Genomic DNA, 20,196 nt, shown 5'->3' on the forward strand with positions numbered 1-20,196 from the left:
AATGGCCATGCCCACATGCTTAGTATCACACATCTGTTTGGAATGTACTGTGTGTTCATCTACACAATGGCGTACTGGGCATGCTCACACACTTAGCTGTTGCAAAGGGCCATCTTGCATGCACACGGAGTCTAATCACGGAGGGGCGCAGTGTGGAATGTACTGTGTGTCCATCTACACAACGGCGTACTGGGCGTGCTCACACACTTAGCTGTTGCAAAGGGCCATCTTGCATGCACACGGAGTCTAATCATGGAGGGGCGCAGTGTGAAATGTACTGTGTGTCCATCTACACAATGGCATACTGGGCATGCTCACACACTTAGCAGTTGCAAAGGGGAATCTTGCATGCAGATGGAGTGTACACACAGAAGGGCACAGTAAGGTATAACTGCCCTCACACACAGGCCGGTCACACATGCAGTGACCTGTACACACACAGCTGCCATCACAGCTGTCACAGGTGCAGGTCACACACGTACACACTGCAGTGTACACTGTAGCTGTCAAGTCAGCACCATGTCATTGGTACAGCACTACACAGCCTTACGGTCCCACAACACCATGTGACACATGACCACTGGGCTGTACAGAGGTGTACACCAGCTGTGCAGAGTACACACATACCAACAGGGATCCAACAGGTGTTATGCATTGCAATGATACCAGTATACATGAACAGGTCGGCTCAAGACATACCATGGCCCTTACACAGCTGTGACACCTGACTGTTGCTGTACACCAATGAACACACATCTGGGTATGTCATACATGTGATTGTGTGGATGTGTGCATGGACTGCACACACAACACATACATACATGGCCTTTGATGTACCTCATGCATAACACTGGCCTAATCAATGCTACACATGCGAATTGAAGGTGGGCCCATGTCTGTTGAATGCTCACACTACAGGGGGTAGCAGTGTTAACCGGGACACATACCCTTGTACTGGTCACCTGTGACACCCATGATATCATACCGCAGTCCATGTGTTATGTATGTCAACACACATGTCCAACAATAGCAATGCATACAAACATGGCAACAGGAGACACATGTGACATCTGTACTGTGCATGCAGCAAACATGCATGTGCAGTGGCCGATGTCCGTAACATAGTTGCACCTACCTACGACATGCAGACGCAATGCAGACCCATCATTGACATCTGTATACGGTGACATACAAACAGCATGTATGGAGGGATGTGTGTACATAACGTGGTGAACCACTGTCTAGATGTATGTGTGCAGGAGGTGGCTCACAGATGTGTCACACACCATCCTATCATGCCATGTGCTAACTGTACGCTATGTCGCTGTTACGTGACGGTGCTGACATAATGCATACACAGCGGTCAGGTGTTAACAACTATATGTCATATGGCACCTGTAACACCTACAACCTCCCGTGTATATATAGCAGCACATTTGCCAGATATAGCGTTGGTACACATAATGCAATCAATACCGCTGCATGTCCAGCAAACGTGTCATCATATGGCTGGTGTATCATTCCCAGCACTGCCATGTGTGTCCGAATGTGTGACCAGGGATGCCACATATCACGGGGAATATGTCCCAGTTGCTACACATTCCTGTACACCATTGTAGAGGACTGTACATACATCATTGTGGGAAGCATGATGTCCGCCGGTGATGTGCATTACACACATCGGCTGTCCGTATACACATGTGTGGTCACCACAGTGTGTGTGTGTCTGTATGTATGTCTGGTGCTTGGTGTGAGTGTGTATGCTAATATACGGTGGGAAATTATCACTGGCCCCACGTGTTGACTTACCCATAATGGTGATGCATTGCACAACCCCGTTGACGCCATAGGTCCCAGCCATACTGGCTAACTGTGCATGTCCCTTCTCTGTGACACTTCATGTGAGTGCATAGTACTGTGAGGGTGATGACCACACAGGCAAGGGTCCCCAGCTGCAGACTATGGGGTGTGCGTTATAGTGGTGTACACCCCGTGACTGCGGCCATGTTCACGTACTGTTACGGGTCCTACTGCTGCACAGTGTGGCCTCCAGCTACCAAGTGACACCTCACATCATCATTGGCCAGGCCGCTGTGTACAACCCCTGCACCATGTCACCATACCTGTAATGTGTCCTGCTATGTATGTCACGTCTCTGTCCAGTGTAGTCTGTGGCACCGACCACATGTGTCAGGTGCAGTATATGTGCGGACATCTGTGTCATGTTTGTGTGTCCAACAGTCAGGATGAGGGTACATATAGCATGCTGATATTGCCAGACATTCCTGTGTGTACTCCACAGTTACACGTGGGGGACTGCAAACACTGCTACCTGTAGGCACATGCAAGTACACCATAGGAGGGAACCAGGGTATCACAACCAACATGGTGCTACAGATGTAACTGAGACACATACTGTGAACACATCACAATGCATGCTGCACCTGCACTACATGGTGTGACTGGTGCATGTCGACAGTACACAACCTATGTCACATACACAACTCAGTATTCACACACAACCACTGCAACATACACATCTCTCACTATGCATACACAGGTATTACATACACCTCTCACTATGCTGTTCACCCTGTGCATCAGAATATTTGTGCATAACCCTGCACCGATGGTGTGGATGACAGGGTTGCGGCACAGGCTTCATCATATGCACAGGGTGATATGTTTGCCAGGGGCATAGGCTGCACCAATGGATAACATCATGTGTGTGTGTAAGGGCCGGTGAGTTGACTGGACATATCTGTGCAGAATGCATGTGGATGTTGTGGAGCCCTACAGTTGTGTTTGCTGTGTGCATGTATGTGTGTACACAGTTCTGCCATTTGTGATGCCTACATGGAGTATAATTGACAGCCCCAGTTTGTACAGTGCAGGTTGTACAGCTCACTGTGTCTGTCCACGGCCACGTGACCTGTGCCTACCTGGGGTTGCACGGGCACTACCAGGTGGAGGTACAGAGTGGCTACTGTCCGACGACACATGTCCGCTGGAAACATGTCCCCGTTGAGACCATCCAGATCCACGTCCAAGTGGCCTGCTGTGTCCTGGTGTTGACAGCACAGCAGCAGCTGCACTGCTACTGCTACCGGCACTATGGGAGCGGGCATGTGAGGTGGCACGGTCACGTCAACCTACACTAGGTGGTGTGGCTGGCGTACGTCCACGTGGCCTATGCCTCACTCCTACCAGGTGTTCCAGCACAGACAGCTCCCGCTCATGGATTGCCATGCCTCGGTCAAGGATTCTGACCATTTCACCTAGTCGCCTATCCAGAACATTAGCAATCTGCTGTTGAGCATTTGCCAATGCCTGGATGATGTAATTTAGGGTATGGATAGCAGCCCTCTGCAGCCTCTGCCCTTCTCTGTTCTGCCATTCAGCACGTGCCTGTGCCGCCATTACAGTCTGGAATATGCTTCTGGTGATACCAGCTGCTGCGCTCTGTCCTGCAGGTGCATGTCTGCCAGAGGTCCTCCTACGAGCAGCACCGGCCACATGCCTGTGTGGCACATCTGCAGTCATTACACTGACACCATGGTGTGTAGACACACCTTCTGTAGCCACCACATGTTCCTGTTCCATGCCAACAGACGCTGACTGTCCTTCCTCTATGGCCACCGGTGATGCGGTATGTGTTGGCAGCAGAACTGTGTGTGGGGAAGAGGGGGACATAGCTGGGATGGTAACCATTGGCACAGATTCAGCCCCTGACAACCCTGCCTGTACCTCATGCATATGTTCATCACCGCTAGTATATGTGGGGACACTAACATCAGATGGACCGCAGGAGGGTAACGCACCTACATCACCTGTGAATGCAAAGAAATACTGTAAAGTACAATAGACACAGACACACACAGACACACACACACACACACACACACACACACACACACACACACACACACACACACACACACACACACACACACACACCATGCATGTGATTTGTCAGATGGCATGCAGCATGCCTGCGATAGAGCAGAGGGCATGCAGCTCAGACATTAATAGTGTTAGTAAGCATACCTCCCTGGGGTGCACACTACAGCAAGCAGGTGTCATATCAGTAGCCATACAGTTCACACAATCATGGTAGTATGCATGCATCTCCATGATACACCATGTGGGCCAGAACAGGATAACAGTACACATGTCTGACGTGACCTTGACATGTAATTTGCTGACATGTGCATTAACATGCATACATGTTTGACACAATGGTGTCCTGACACATGTACAGCATCATAATGGGCTTCACATTGCAGTGTTGTGTGTATGCCCTACAGACAGAATGCATGTTTAGCAATGTGCATGAGCATGGGAGGGTAGTGTGAGCCGTCTACATTGCTATACAGTGTGAAGTACAAACACTGTGCCATTGCATGGCAACATGAGGCATGTATGTTGCTGTAGAATGCATAATATGTACACATTGCATAGCCATAACTGCAACACAGTCATGATGTTCGACAGATCACATATGGTAGTCTGCAGTGACACCTCCAGTAGCTGTGCACAGGCTTTTAGGTTGTCCACTGTACCACATCAACTGTATAATCGGTCAACTAAGGCTATAATTGGACCATGTGTGGACAATGTGCAACAGGGTGTATACACATCCCATGTACTCTGTGGCTACATGTCTCTGGCCATCCCCCATAGCCATGTGTGCACATGTGGTGGCCAATTGTGTGTGATGGGCATCTTCTCCACATGTCTGTGTGGTCCCATATGACATACAGCCATACATGTCAGATATGTCACATTTCACATGTCTATGCAGACAACGGGTTGTATGTTTGGTATGTGGGGTATAGGTCATGTGATAGTGTAACAATATTGCAGACAGAACACTACATGTCTGGGACATGTCACGTGGCACATCACAATGTGTGCACCTGATGCATGGGCATATGACACAATGGTGACACTTGTGGGCTGCCCATATCACAGCTCACTGTATGGTACTGTGTGCGTACCACACATGTTGTTCCAATGCATACTACATATGCCTCCATTGTAGAACACCTCCACCGTTGTATGCACAGCTGACCACACATGTCGCAATGACAAGTACTGTGGTTTCAAGTCTGTGTATCATTACGTTTGCATATATTGCACATGGGTGGCGTGTGAGAATGCATGATGGTGTGACCTGCATATCGTGACTGGAACAAACATCAGGTGTGCAAGTGTTAACTGGCCACATGGCAAATAGATATACACTGTAACATGCCTGATACTGATGACAGTCTCACCAGCAATGGACCCATGTCTGTGCGGCACGCTAGAGGTACCTGTATAGGGGTGACACACCAGTATGAACATTATCCATGACTGTATGATAGCCACAGGTTGCACTGTGCATGTGCACACATTCACCTGTGTAAAAGCATATAGTATGCACATGTGTGCATACACAACATAGCATACTGTACTATGCAGCATGTGTGTCCACATACCTGGCATATGTTGTTACTTTACATTATGTACAGTGACACATGCAACTACATGGGATATAATAGCCATATGTGCATTACTGACTTACCAGGCAACTCCAGGCTCATTGGTTGGGAGACACCCACCTCCATGATGGCAGCTAGTGTTTCTGGATGCTGTTCCCTGGGTGTCCCCAGACTGGCCAGTAGCTCCTCTGTGTGTGTGAGTGGGGGCTGGGTTGGTGGCCCACCACCTGTTCCACCTTGTTCCCTGGTGATTGCAGTGGCACACTGTTTTGCATGTCGTATCAGGTCCATGCAGTGTCTGCGCACCTGCTGGTAGGTGCGGTTATGGCCACCCACATCGTTCACACTCCTGCGTAGATCCTGCCACAGGTCATCCCGCTGCTGGGCATGCTGTGGCACATGGCTGAACAACAAGTCATAGTTGTCATGGAGCTGTGGGATGAGGACATCATCCTCCTGGCGGGTGTATGCTGGGAGGTGTGTACGGGGCATTATCTGTAAAACATAATGATGGTGACAGGTCACAGTTTCTGAGATGTACAGAGATACTGCTGCACATACATTTCTATGACATCTACTGCATCTGCACAGTTATCTTTGCAAAGCACCATGACACTGACACGACTGATGTGTTTGTGTCACATGTCACACCCATTATGCATTGGATATCATCACCATATATGTGTGTCACCTCATTACAGTGTTCATACTCCATATAAATGCTGTCTTGCTGTGGGCATGTCTATTTGCTATCTGCACATGCCTCGAGGTGTCCACGGTACTACTGTTGACCTGGATGCTGTGTATATGTCACATATCAACACAGACACAGCCAGAATGGACTTCAGCAGTGACAATGCACACATACACATGGACACCTGTACATGCATGTGTTTTGCCATATACATCTACACAGCACTGTACAACTGTTCAACATCCTGACACGGATCGCCTGTATTACACATGTGATAGACATGGGACAATGGATAGTCAGACGGCATTCGCAGGGATGGTCATCAACCATAGCATGTGCAGGCACGGTTTCCACACTGTTACAGATGGCCATTGTGCCACCGCAAGCTTCATCAGTGCCACATTACTGATCCAGTCAGTTGATAGTACATCTACCATGCGGCCATCACACCGTGTATGACTGGGATGACATCTGCAGCTTTGATGGACAGGGTTGCATGGTATGGCGGGAGTATGTCACATATATGGCACAGGGATCTGTCCAGCCTGTGGTGATCCTAGTATTAGGACGGTGGCTGTCCATGACATATGTCATATAGATCAGGATATGGACATGTAGCATGTCCATCATCATGGTGTAGCAAATGTCCTTCTGCAAGGTAGACGGCATGCTGCATAGTGGAGGTGTGGATTGTGAAGGCTGTTATCGCACATCCATGCATAGCCATTACCCCTTACAGGTGGTATGTGATCCAATATTGGTCACTACAGTGCTGTATATGCCTGGCCAGTGATCTCCGTGCTCATGGATGGCACCCTGACATGACATGGGTACCTCAGATGACTACTTAAGGGGCCAGGAGACATCACCATGTCAGGGGTGCACTGCACAGCACCATCCCTTACACAGTGTCCATAATGTTGACCACAGCCTAGGTAGCAGTTTATGGGTACAGGGATGTTCACCTAGCGGTGACACTGCTGGTATCATCCATCAGACTGTGCACATATGTCACACACCTCACACACACAGCCCATTCTGTATGTTGTTCACAACACTGACACAGCTAAACTGATAGGTCATGGCCATTCACAGCCTTACATACACAGATGCCTAACATTTGTCTGTGTGGTATGGGCTACAATGAGGGTGGGGTACAACACATTAACCCTGTTCTACTGTATCTGGCACAGATGTGCTGTGCACATGTCACTCTTGCACCTTTTGTAGTTGTGGGTCTGTCAACAGGCCACTGGTGGAACACACCTGTGACATGCAAAGGTATTTGTAATCAAATATCCGTGCTATCTTGTACATCTGTACTGCTAACATCTACAGTGCTAATGGTTCATGGACATGCACACCATACTCAGCAGGGTTATAGTGCGGTGCCACCCTAAATGACTGTCATCACCACTTGTGGGTTGATATTATCCAACACCCTATCTGTATTGTATGGTCATGCTAGGCACTTGTTCAGAACATGTGAGCATGTCATGAGCTACTGATTACTATAGCGCCCATTCCACACCATTTCTCACAGGTACACTGGCTGTCCTACACTTCCCAACTTGCTTAAGGTACGACAGCTGTTGTACACACGTAACGCACATATCCTGTGGGACATGGTTGTATATGCAGGCATGTCCAACTGTCACGTACCAGTGCTACTGCCTGTCTATATGAGGGATATGTCATACATGTGGCAATAGAGCAATTGTCTCATGTACACATTCAATGCTCACTTCACAACATACGGCACTACAGCCTGTGGGGGATGCATGTCTGCAACCGTGCTGGACCCATAGCTCTCAGGTGTACCTCATTACAGGGAACGTACCTCATTTGGGGTTCTAAAAGGTGCATGTTCCTCAAGGTACCACATTGGAAGGGTCTGTCACACATTCATTGTTGTACATAGTTTACCTGCTAGCCATGGCTAGATAGATGAGAATCATATTAATTCATTGGAATATCTGTTTTATACGTAAGACCAGCCTATTTTAGCCATCATATGCCCTTCCTAGTTGATGCTGTTAGTAAGCCAGTTGTAAGTGTTCCACGTTTCGCCCATTTGTCACACTGTATGAGGGCTAATGTTCCTCATTTTGGGGACAGGAGGCTGACAGCTATGGCTGGGGGTAATGCTGTTGCCAACCCTGACTGCACCTGACAGTCATTTGGGGATGTGTAACATTCGCAACACACCCCACCCATCACATAGTCTCACATAATCTACACCACTGGCCACACCTACAAGGACAACCTGTGCAGTACGTCTCCATACTCACTGTAGGCACCAGAGGTAGCCCCCATCATGGAAGACAACATCACCAGCTTATAGCCCACAGACTCATGTGTGCCCACCACATACAGCCAATAGTGTGTTATAACATTCACAACACACCAGTCATAGCTGACTCTGTAGGGTGTCACACTGCAGTTCCACACAGCAGGCTACACAAGGCGTTAGTTGCTTACATCTTGCTGTTGGGTAACTGCTTCTGCAACATAACCTATGCACCCATGCCACACCTCACCAGGTACGATATGTCTGTCATTTGCCATGTTAGTGTGACTGCCCTGTGATGCCACTTCACAGACTACATGTGCAGGGACATGCAATAGCTCACCAGTCTTATAGCCCTGAGGGTGTGGGCCTAGCCCTGGGGAGCATTTCGCATTCGTCCGGACACGATACCACTGTACAGTGACTGACTGTGTCACTTCAACAGTTGCCTATGCTCCTATTGTCATTCCACAGGTATGTGGTATCTGTCCGCTATGACTGTCCTGGTCAAACACAATGCAGTGGCACAGTTGACTTGCACCTGTCGGCCCTGGGAGTACAGCTCACATGCTAGGCTCTTGCTGCTTCTATACTGCCTGTCCTGCACAGTTTCCAATAACTGTCACCGGCAGGGCGGTAACTGGCATGCGCGACATGGGGTCATGTGACACATTGCTTGTATCTTCCCCTGTGACGCACGCAGGCAAGGCACACCTTATAATGCACCACTCCAACATCTCTGCAGTGACTGGGACCTGCCTGTAGGCTCTGCAGAGCACACCTGCAATGACAGGTTATAGACGGACCATACCTTCCAGGCACATACCTGGACCGGCACACCCACAGCTGAGGGGTTCCCATATCCCACTATGTTTTGCACACATCCTGGCAAGTTGCTTAGCACAATGCATCAGAGGTGCTCCACGTGCAACTAACTGTGTCCGGGACCGCTATACACATTGTAACAAGTGACAGAGTCAACATCATACCCCACGGGTAACATACCTTCTATGGTGGTATAGTGAACAGTGGGCCTCAGCTACTACTGATGTGTGACTGACACTACCCCACACTTCACTAGGATAGCCACTCATGTACCGACACATCCATGAGTCATACCCTCCACTCTGCTGGATCAACACATACACACCACCTCCAAGACCTACATTACCCTTGGCATGAACACTACCACCATGTGACTGGTGTTACACACCTGCGGTTATCCCCTCATTGGTGGATTCTGAACATATGCTAATCTACCATGTTAGCCACATCCCGGAAACACACCCATCACATCATAGACAGTACATGTGTACTACTACACCTACTACAGACGTCTGCTGACAGCGGTTGTTAACATCATGACACCCGTGCAGTTGGACAATGCACATACAAATGCTGACACATACCCCAGTGCACTTAATTAGCATGTACACAACTGCATGGATCATGCTATTCCACACAGAGCCATGATGGTACACACTAGATAACAGACGCCACTCTGGTGGTCATGTTCCATGGACATATGATGTACAACAGCAGGTGTAGGCTGTTGCACAGTGGTGTACATTCCCATGTGTGGGGTGGCTCACTGGTCAGCCATGGTGGGGCCACAGGGTCCCTCATCACATACTCCAAGACTAGCTACATAAACATGACTGCCACACATTCCAGGGTGTACCACCAGGCATTATGGTGGTATGTCAGTATTCGATGGCAACACCCACATCTGCTGTCACATACAACAGTCACTCAGGAACATTGCAGACCCAGGTATTGTTGGCAACATGCTGGAGGATGGCTTCAATGCTGACAGTACACCCTCTCACTCACTACAGGGCCACAATCCATACATGAACATTGTGGTGTCCCTGTGGTCACACCAACACAGTACTGACCTACACTCTATGTGTCCTGGGACACTGGCCCCATGTCACCTTCCAACGTCCCAGACTGTGATGTCCACCAACCTCCGAATTACATGTCTCACCACTAGGCCACCATATTCAGTAATAGCCTTGTTTCAGACATTGTAGACCCTGAATGGCACACAGCAGCATTTATCACACTACACACATGTGGCACCGCATTGCACAAGTGGGACTATAGTCCCGCACACCTGACTGGACTGTTCTGCATGGCTATGGGGCACATCATCAAGGACGTCATTCTCAGAGACATTGTTGGTCTCCCGTCCTCTGCTGCCACCTGTGTTGGGCTTGTTAAGGCCAGATCATGGCCCCTACACATGGTGGACTCCTTTCATACAGTTACCAGGGCAGTTGCTGATGGTACGGGAGTCCACACATCCTACATTGTCGTCTTATTGCCTTTCAGCACCATTCCCCATTCTGGTATTGACAACATACACATGCACCTGCACATCATACCCTGTGTCTCAGGATGTTATGCTATGTGGCTCATGGACAGGACACAGAGTGAGGCCAGCATACCATAGTACCTACTACATGTCAGGTACTTTGGCATTCCACGGTCCTCAGTCATAGGGCCCCTCATGTTAAGTATATGCTTCCTTGTGGAACAGGCTGGCACAGGGGACTTTCCCTGCCTAGCTTTAGAACCCCTACATACCAAGTGCCATGATTGCTCCACCAGCTGATACTGACTCCAACCATATGGATGTCGCTGTGACAGATACATAATATGACTATCATGGCATCAAGCTGCATGACACAAGGTGCATGCACATCACCTTTGCATTACACCATTCGCCCACTGACTATCACATGGATGGTGGTCCCCTACATACATATCACATTGTACATGTTTGCAGTACACACATATGTCGCACCCACACCTGTGGTTACCGTATTGCCACTGTGGCGTGGATATCCTCCTACGTGGCCACACCTATCTGTACTGGGTGTGTAACTGGTACATAGGCACTCATTGTACCTCTGAACTCAAGACATCTACACACATTCAGGGGTACACCACCCCATTTAGGGTGCACCTTACACAACAGCTACAGCGTTACATGCCACAACATTAACACGCCATGACGTTTACTGAGCTATGACAGTTTCAATATGCGGCTGCACTACGGACACCACATCTGTACACATTTGCATAATACATACTCAGGGGTGACCTCTGCTGATCAGACAGGGCCCATGTCCACAACATTATTGATGGATATACTCCTCATACGCAACATAAGCAGAGGCCACTGTGAGCAACATGCTCATGGATATGTGCACACATGCCACAATGAGTGGGATGTGCTTCTGGGTTACATTCCCAAACCGGACACTCACCATGCTGTGGAACATAAGTCCTCTGTACATCATGCAGGGACACTCAGTAGCACTGTTCATGTGATACCTCCCTTGGTGGTTGGGAGACACATGTAGGCCTGGGATCACTGCAGTGGCTGTACTGTGCAGTGGTGCAGGTGACACCTGGATCTGCTCTTCACAGGGCACTACCCTGGAGAGGTGCCACTAGTGTGAACACTGTAGTTGTGCTTACACATGGACTTGACAGACTGCATAGTGCCCCACTATGCACCTGTGCAGCTATTACTTGTCCTTTGTGCATGGTTACTTGGTAGCCCTTCCATTTATATTAGCTATCATGCTATTACTATGTCCCATACCTACAAGCCATATGTATCCTGTTATTGTACATACCAATAGACGGTACCTGTGGTATGCATGATATGCCTGTTATGCTGTGTTGAATATCTGTCATATCTACCTATAATACTATACATTACACATATTTCACATAGTATCCCATAATGCAAAGCATACTTGCTCAGCGGGACCACCTTACATATGTCATTAACGTTATTTGCCCATACACATGCGTGCTGTGACAGTATATCAACATATACTATCCCCTGCTATGGCACGTCCTTGTTGGACATACCCTACCACTGATGGCGGGTTGTATGGCATTGTTCTGTTTAATGGCCTCATGTAGCATCCCTTCTGGTGTCTGTGCTATGTACCTTGTGTCCCACTGCTGGACGCACAGATTCTACAAGCGTTAGTATGCTCAGCAAGACATCACTATATAAATACCTTTCCTCACTTTATGCATTGCAGACACGTTTAATTAATGCAAACCAGGCTATACATACAGTAAAACTAATTAATACAGATCATGCTATACATAACCTTACATATTGGGCGTTCTACATACCTTGTCGTCGTTACGACGTTTCATTTCTATCTCTCTCACAGTGTTTCAGCTGTTTTTCGGTATGAGCATACGGTTTGAATGTCTGGCAAGTCATCCTTATATACGTCGATACCTGAAACATGTGGATTCATCCCACCAATTGGTGTTCCTGAGTGACTAATTACTCGCATATCAGCTGTGCAGCTACTCCATTCGCCAATTAAGTGGCGACAATGGGGTATAATTGGATTCTCCACTTGGGCGTTGCCTATTTGCCCTACCTTCGGGGAGACGGTCTGTATTGTGTATTGTTATGTGTAACTGCAACTGCTATGCATGGAGACAAGTATAGTTTGGATTCATGTCCCCCGTGGATTGTGTGTGACAGGTAGAGTATTTGGTTCAACATGTGGGTGTACCTGTCATCCCGATGTCTGATAACGGAGTATTGCAATAAATACCTGTAACATGGCTGTTTGTTCCATTATACAACGCCTGCAATTCTGCATGTCGTCTTTAATTGTGTCTCTCACACGGTATGTTGAGGGTTCTGCAGATGTAATTGACTGACTGGATGTTTGTGCTGCTATTACAGTTTGTATTGCTTTAGTTTCTAGTGTGGGGGATGTCGGTGGTTGTACGTAACATATACGGTTTGTGGGCCTTGCATTTCTACATAATCCATATATATGTGTGTGGGCTCCATCCCTGATTAGAGAGCTAACAGTTAGTAGACTTATGTTACGGGATTGTACATTGGGCCATTGTTAATTGGTTTCTTTATCGTCTGCAGGTGAGCTTGCTACTTGTATACCTCCATAATTGCAGCGATATATCAGGGGATATGTGTAGGTGACAGCTATCTCTTGTATTTCTGTCCCAGATATTTGCAGTCATTGTGGTTGTGTTGTTAAAAGAGCCTGTTTGCCATGGGTTGCCACCTTATCATATGGTCATTGTTGGACACTTGCGGGACTCAAAGCGGTGTTTACAAGCCAACACATAGCCACGGTCAGTACACAGGTAACACATACTTTTATCCTCACTACATACCTATTGTTGTGTGACTTTGGATACTTATCATATTGCATGTAACATTTAAGTTTCTTACATACAGGCATAACTATTAAATACGACTGTTACATCATATATGGGACATATTTATGTCCTACCATCTCGGACATTTGCCCTTTGTACTGTTTTATGTCAGGACACACCTGCCCAGGGTGGGGATGTCCCTCCTACTGTGGCACAGGTAGTAACCGTATTCCTACGGCTAGCTATACCCACATCTACCATACTGGTCTGCCTCTGACTTGGCACCAACATACACATGTTGCGGACACACACACACATTACAGTCACACAGAAACACACACGGCACCCTCGATGCACACTTACACAGACTACGGCACTCACAGACACAGTTGAACACAGTACCTACATGGACCACGACACCGTCAGCAGTGACTGACCGTCCCTTCATATCATCATACTATTACTCACGGATGTACTGTTCCGGTACTGTGTTCTATCGGTCTTTCAGCCTCATGGTTACGCATGTCGGTATGTTACACATTCCATGGTTGGCGGTATCCTATTTATTTTCTACCTCCATGATGTTATGAATGTCATTGAACTATCTATCATATTTGCAGATATCGCTGAATCCATCTATATCACCATATATCCCTCTATTGCCCTTTCTATCTGTATTATATATATGCATATGTGTACATATATATATATATATATATATATATATATATATATATATATATATATATATATATATATATCTGGCGGGGAACGTGACAGGCACGCAGCACCACCATATGCTGTAAGACTCATGTACTGTTCAGGTGTTGGCATTCCGTGTTACACTGGCTGTTGTGTTTACAATGTTTGAGGGCTGCCTATGTAGGAGTCACACGTTGGGCCACCTATAGATTACAATTTACAGGTGGTCATGTTTGTGTGCCATCCATTTTACTGTGTGTGCAGGGGGAGAGGTGTCAGTCCATAGGGGCCTACACAGTCAGAGTATGTGCTATACGTTCCCTCTTTGCCAAGGCATAGGCATATTGGGCACGCCTCCGTCTGCCTACTGGGGCTGGCACAGTGTGTTCATGGTCTGAATCCCTCTGCGCCTGTACTGGCCTTGGCAATTGCAGTGGGCTATGAGGGCCTTCACTATTTTGTCCCTGCTGCAGCTGCTTCCACAAGATCATATTATGTAGCATGGCACATACTCTGACAATGTGGGCACACGTGCCTGGAGAGTACTGCAAGGCTCCACCAGATGTATCCAAGCACCGGAACCGTGATTTCAACATCCCGAACACACGCTCTATGATGATTCTGGTTTGTGCTGGTGCCTCATTATGGCGTTCTTGCATGGGTGTGTGTGCATTTCTGATGGGAGTCATCATCCACGGCTCCAGTGCATAGCCAGCATCCCCCACGAGATGGCCATGTGGGATGTCCCCCCTGACAAATGCCTGATGCAGCTGTGAGGCATGCCAGATATGGAAGTCATGGTAGCTTCCAGGGCTGCCAGCACACACATCCATGATAATGCCCTGGGCATTGCACATGACCTGGCAGTTGATGGAGTGGAATTCCTTGCGGTTTATGTAGCGCATACCCTGCTCACTGGGTGGTGACTTGATTTGTATGTGCGTGCAGTCTATCCCACCCACTACCTCCGGGTATTGTGCCACACGGTGGAAGTGATGCATATTGCTGGCCAACTCCTCCTGAGTTCTGGGGAAGTATATCTGCTCATTGGCATGTGGTAATATGGCATCCAGGAATTGGTGTAGTACCCTGGATGCTGATGCCTGTGAGATACCCATTATATCTCCAGTTGGCCTTTGAAAGGTACCTGTGGCCAGTATTCACAGGCTTACACATACATTCGTGTCCACTGGTATGGGTTCCCCTCTGTTGTTTCTGATTCTCAGGCATGGCCGGCACACCTTCACTATTTGCTGTAAGATGTCCCTGTCCACCCTGTAATGCTCTACTATCTCCAGGTCATGTAGCCCCTGGTAAGTTACCCTTGGTCTGAACACTCTCCTTCTCCTCCGAGGCCTGCGGTGGTTGTCGGCATCATCCTCCACAACACCGTCAGTCTCTAACACATGCTGATGAATCACAGCTATGGCAGCTCCCAACATGTACATTTTAAAAGTTTCAGAGCCGAGAAAAACACCAGTTGTCCAGTTTACCTTATTTTATTCACGAACAATGGAACAGTAAACACATAAACGCAGTTGACATTCACAACACAATTGCGTTTTCGTCCCTCCTATTAGGACTTCATCAGATAAATGTTTTAAAACTTTTTCTACTTAAATACTTCATTGCAATTTAATTAACCAATGAAAATAGTCAAACACTTTTCAAATGGATGAATCGACATTCATAATATGCCATGAATATTCATGAACTATTTAATATTAATAAAAATACATCTTAGTGGTAAAAAAATTGTGTGTGTTTTACCAACATTTATCCTAACCTGTCTTTTAATTAATTAAAAACTAATACATCTCCAACAGTATTGAAAAACATGATTTTAACTTAATAATTCAATGAATCATTATATTAATTTATGTTTGTGCATATAAAAAAAAACCCCTAAAACTAATATCTAGATATTACTAGCATAGAATGATTTGTTTAGAGACCCCCTCTAGTGTGCAAAACTTACAATTACATTTTAAATAAATAATTCTTTTTAGTGAATAATTCATTCTAGTGCATGTATCACAATAAATCAAATTTAAAATTCTGAATCTAAAATGATTAAACTTAATCAAATTAAATACTTGTAAATAAAAAAATATATATGTAAAAAATTTTTATATATAAAAAATATATAAAAAAATTAAGTATTAGTTTTTAATTAATTAAAAGACAGGTTAGGATAAATGTTGGTAAAACACACACAATTTTTTACCACTAAGATGTATTCTTATTAATATTAAATAGTTCATGAATATTCATGGCATATTATGAATGTCGATTCATCCATTTGAAAAGTGTTTGACTATTTTCATTGGTTAATTAAATTGCAATGAAGTATTTAAGTAGAAAAAGTTTTAAAACATTTATCTGATGAAGTCCTAATAGGAGGGACGAAAACGCGATTGTGTTGTGAATGTCAACTGCGTTTATGTGTTTACTGTTCCATTGTTCGTGAATAAAATAAGGTAAACTGGACAACTGGTGTTTTTCTCGGCTCTGAAGCATTCTTTTGGTTGGATTATTGTTTTTTTCGGAGTATTGCACATTTTTTACATTTTAAAAGTTCCCCGTGTGTTTACACCTATGGTGCGGTGTTTGGGAATACACAGGTGTGTGTTGGGTGCTTACACACTTTATACTATTGTGCTGTGAACACCGATGATGTCATAGGGTGTGTATGTACATTCGTAGCTACAGGTTAAGTTATGTGTTTTACTGCAGGAACTACTATTGTGGTGCCTTTGGTGTTGAATTACATTTGCCTGCCGTGGATTACCTCTTGACCTTCCCTTTACATTTCTGCGCATTGCACATACCATTTTCTGGCGTGCATCCTGCAGCCTACTTTCATTTGTGCTTTCCTGGACCTGGCGTATCTTGCGTTATGTGTGCTAATGCCGGTCTGCTGTCAGTTTGCTTTACTCTGCTGTGTCAGGTCTCCTATCTTTGCAATCCAATACCTCCCCTCCTTTCTTTGCATTCACATGCCTCCCCTATCCTGTTTTGCAGGTTTCTGCAAGCGGACTTGTCAGCTGCCGTCGATTGGCCTTCGTGGGTTGATTGGTGTTGATTGCTCATTAGTACTCCAATTACCCTACTTCCGCATTTCCTTTTCTTCCCCTGACCTTCCTGTTTCTGCTATTGTTTGCGGCGTGTGCGTCCGATTACTGGGTTTTGGCCACCTTTTCATCCTCGTACACATGCGCTTTTGGCCACCATGTGTGCTCTCAGCTAAACGATTCCTCCCCACCCCTATCCTGCAGCTTTGCTTAGCAACGGACAGGCCAGATTTGCAGTGCTCCAATGTGCTTAGTGCTACAGTGGCACACCCCTCTGCTGATGTCATGTATCTCCTCTGAGCCACTCCTCAGTGTTATACCGCTGCGCTGTATGTTACAACCTTCCTCCGGCAGGACATTTGCGATTCAGTATTATCTGCCTCATTTGCATGGCATTGACTACTAATTCATAGTTACCGCGCCAAACACTATCGCAAGCCCTTAGCAACCCTTGCACCTTGGTTGTGGTGTTCCATGCCTACCATTGTGTGTTATGCTGTAAACCTGCTTTCTATTACGTTGCGATTTTATAACATTTTTATATTATTTCTTTATGTTACAGCTTCCTCACACATGCCCTGTGGTTCTGCTGTGCATTACTGTGGACGTGACATTAAATGTTGTTATTTACATGTTATGCATCTTTTCTTATGCCATTGGCTGTGTATTTCGCCATTGGCATATGTTCATGTTGTGATACCTGGGTCTGGCCCTCTTCCATAGCTCCGATGTTATGTTTAGGAAAATGTAAACCGTGTTTTTTGGTTTACATTTCCCTGGGCTTACGCTACGCCTGCACCACTTCATGAATCGCTATATGCGTTCATTTGCATGGTGCAACACTGCATATGGGGTGATTTGCATACCTACGCTGGGGGCTGCGCAGATCTGGCATACGCCGGTAGTGCACGTGGAATTGGATCGTACCTGAATTGCTCGGCGGCCATATTTGGCGTTATAACGCCTACGCTATGCGTGCGCCTGGCGCAAACTTCATGAATCCCGGGGATTGAGTATTTCTTCATACTGAAAAAAAAAGACATTTATATTCAGATTATTTTAATTAGGTTATAAACAAGTTCTAATTCCTTCAAATGTATAATGTCAAAATTATAAAATATCATGAAATGCGGTTTGGTTTTCCTCATCTCTTTTTCAGCTGTTAAACTAACAAAACGGAAGTTGCTAAAGGTGAAAGGAATTCAAAAACATAAACTAATATGATCATAAATCTGAGTGAAGAGATAAGCAATCTGTTATTATTTTTTCTTTTTAAATAGAAGTATTACAGCAAGATGCATTTCTGATGGACAATGTTATAATTACTGAAATGCAGTAATGCACTTCTGCTATGCTTATATGGGAATATAAACAACTGTACTATTGTACTATTGTTACAATTTCTATCTGACATGCTGATTCTACTTTTATGAATAATAAAGGGCAGAAGCAAAAGGGGAGAAAATATCCAGCAGTGATAACATTACTCTTATGCATGTTTTAAGCCAAAATCATCCAGAGCATCAAGACAGAAAGAAGGAAAAACAGAAAGCAATAAAGAAAACTCCTGTATATGTAAAAAGAACAAGCTACAGTAAACTCTCAGTTAACCAGAACTCAAGCAACCAGAACTCTCAAGTAACCCGAAAAAAAGTCAAATACAGTACAATTTTCATGTGTTGCACTTTCTGTCCCCCCTCCTCTCCCTCCCACCCACAGAAACATACCTTACATTTTTACAGTTTTAGAGTTTTAAAAAGGAAGATAGGAATACATTTATTCTCTACCCAAACTAAGAACAGGTCAAACCAAACAAATAGTATAGGATACAGTATTAGTCGGGCCTATTTTTAATAGTAACTCTCAAGTAACCAGAAACTAAAGTTATTCGGCATCTACCAATCCCCATGGGTGCCAGTTAACTGAGAGTTTACTGTACAGGGTAGAAATTAGTGTGCACAGCAGTTACCTTACACTAATGCTCTACAATTTGCTGTTGCAGCATACGTAGCATTAAACTGTATTTTTCTAGTATTGAATAGCCTGTAATATAAATATACACAACAAAGTCAAATTTTCCTGGCAGCGTCTGTCATTTATGGAAGATTCTAACAGCCTCCTCTATCCATGCTACCTGAGCAGACTTGGTAAATTAATACCGTTACAGGACTGGTTCTCCTACAAGCTCTGCTTACATGATGAAAGCATTTTCAAAATCATATTCTTATCTATTCTTTGATAGATCAGCCCCATGAATTTCATATTCTTATTGAAAGGCTTTCTGAAATGCTGAGTTCTGGGTCCTATGCATTTTTGTGTGTATAAAAGCTTTCTACCTATAGAGTACCATTGTTGCATGGACTTCCTTTATTTGGATAACTTCACAGTATTAAAAGTAGATTACTTTTCTTAATCACTTTGTGTTTCACTCATAGTTTTCTCATGATTTTATTATGGATCTGATCAAGGAGACTTAGTACAAGGTTTACAAAATGTCAGTGTTGTCTTTTATTCGTGTCAGAATGAAACATCCCACCTACCTAGAAACTTAACTCTCCAATCTTAGCTCATTCGAGCTGAGTGACGCCTCCAGGCGTTTCCGCAGTTACATCCTACTGCTCCTCTAGGCATCAAATATTGCTTGTTCATATTAGCATTGATAATTTCAAAACCATGTTACATACAAGGTATCAGAATATTTTATTTTGAAGCATACATGATAGCAAACACAACTGTATTGATATATGACCTGTAATCCACAAA

The sequence above is a fragment of the Protopterus annectens genome, chromosome 13.part0 (assembly GCF_019279795.1).
Source record: "Protopterus annectens isolate FY-2018-M chromosome 13.part0, PAN1.0, whole genome shotgun sequence".
Lineage (NCBI taxonomy): Eukaryota > Metazoa > Chordata > Ceratodontiformes > Protopteridae > Protopterus > Protopterus annectens.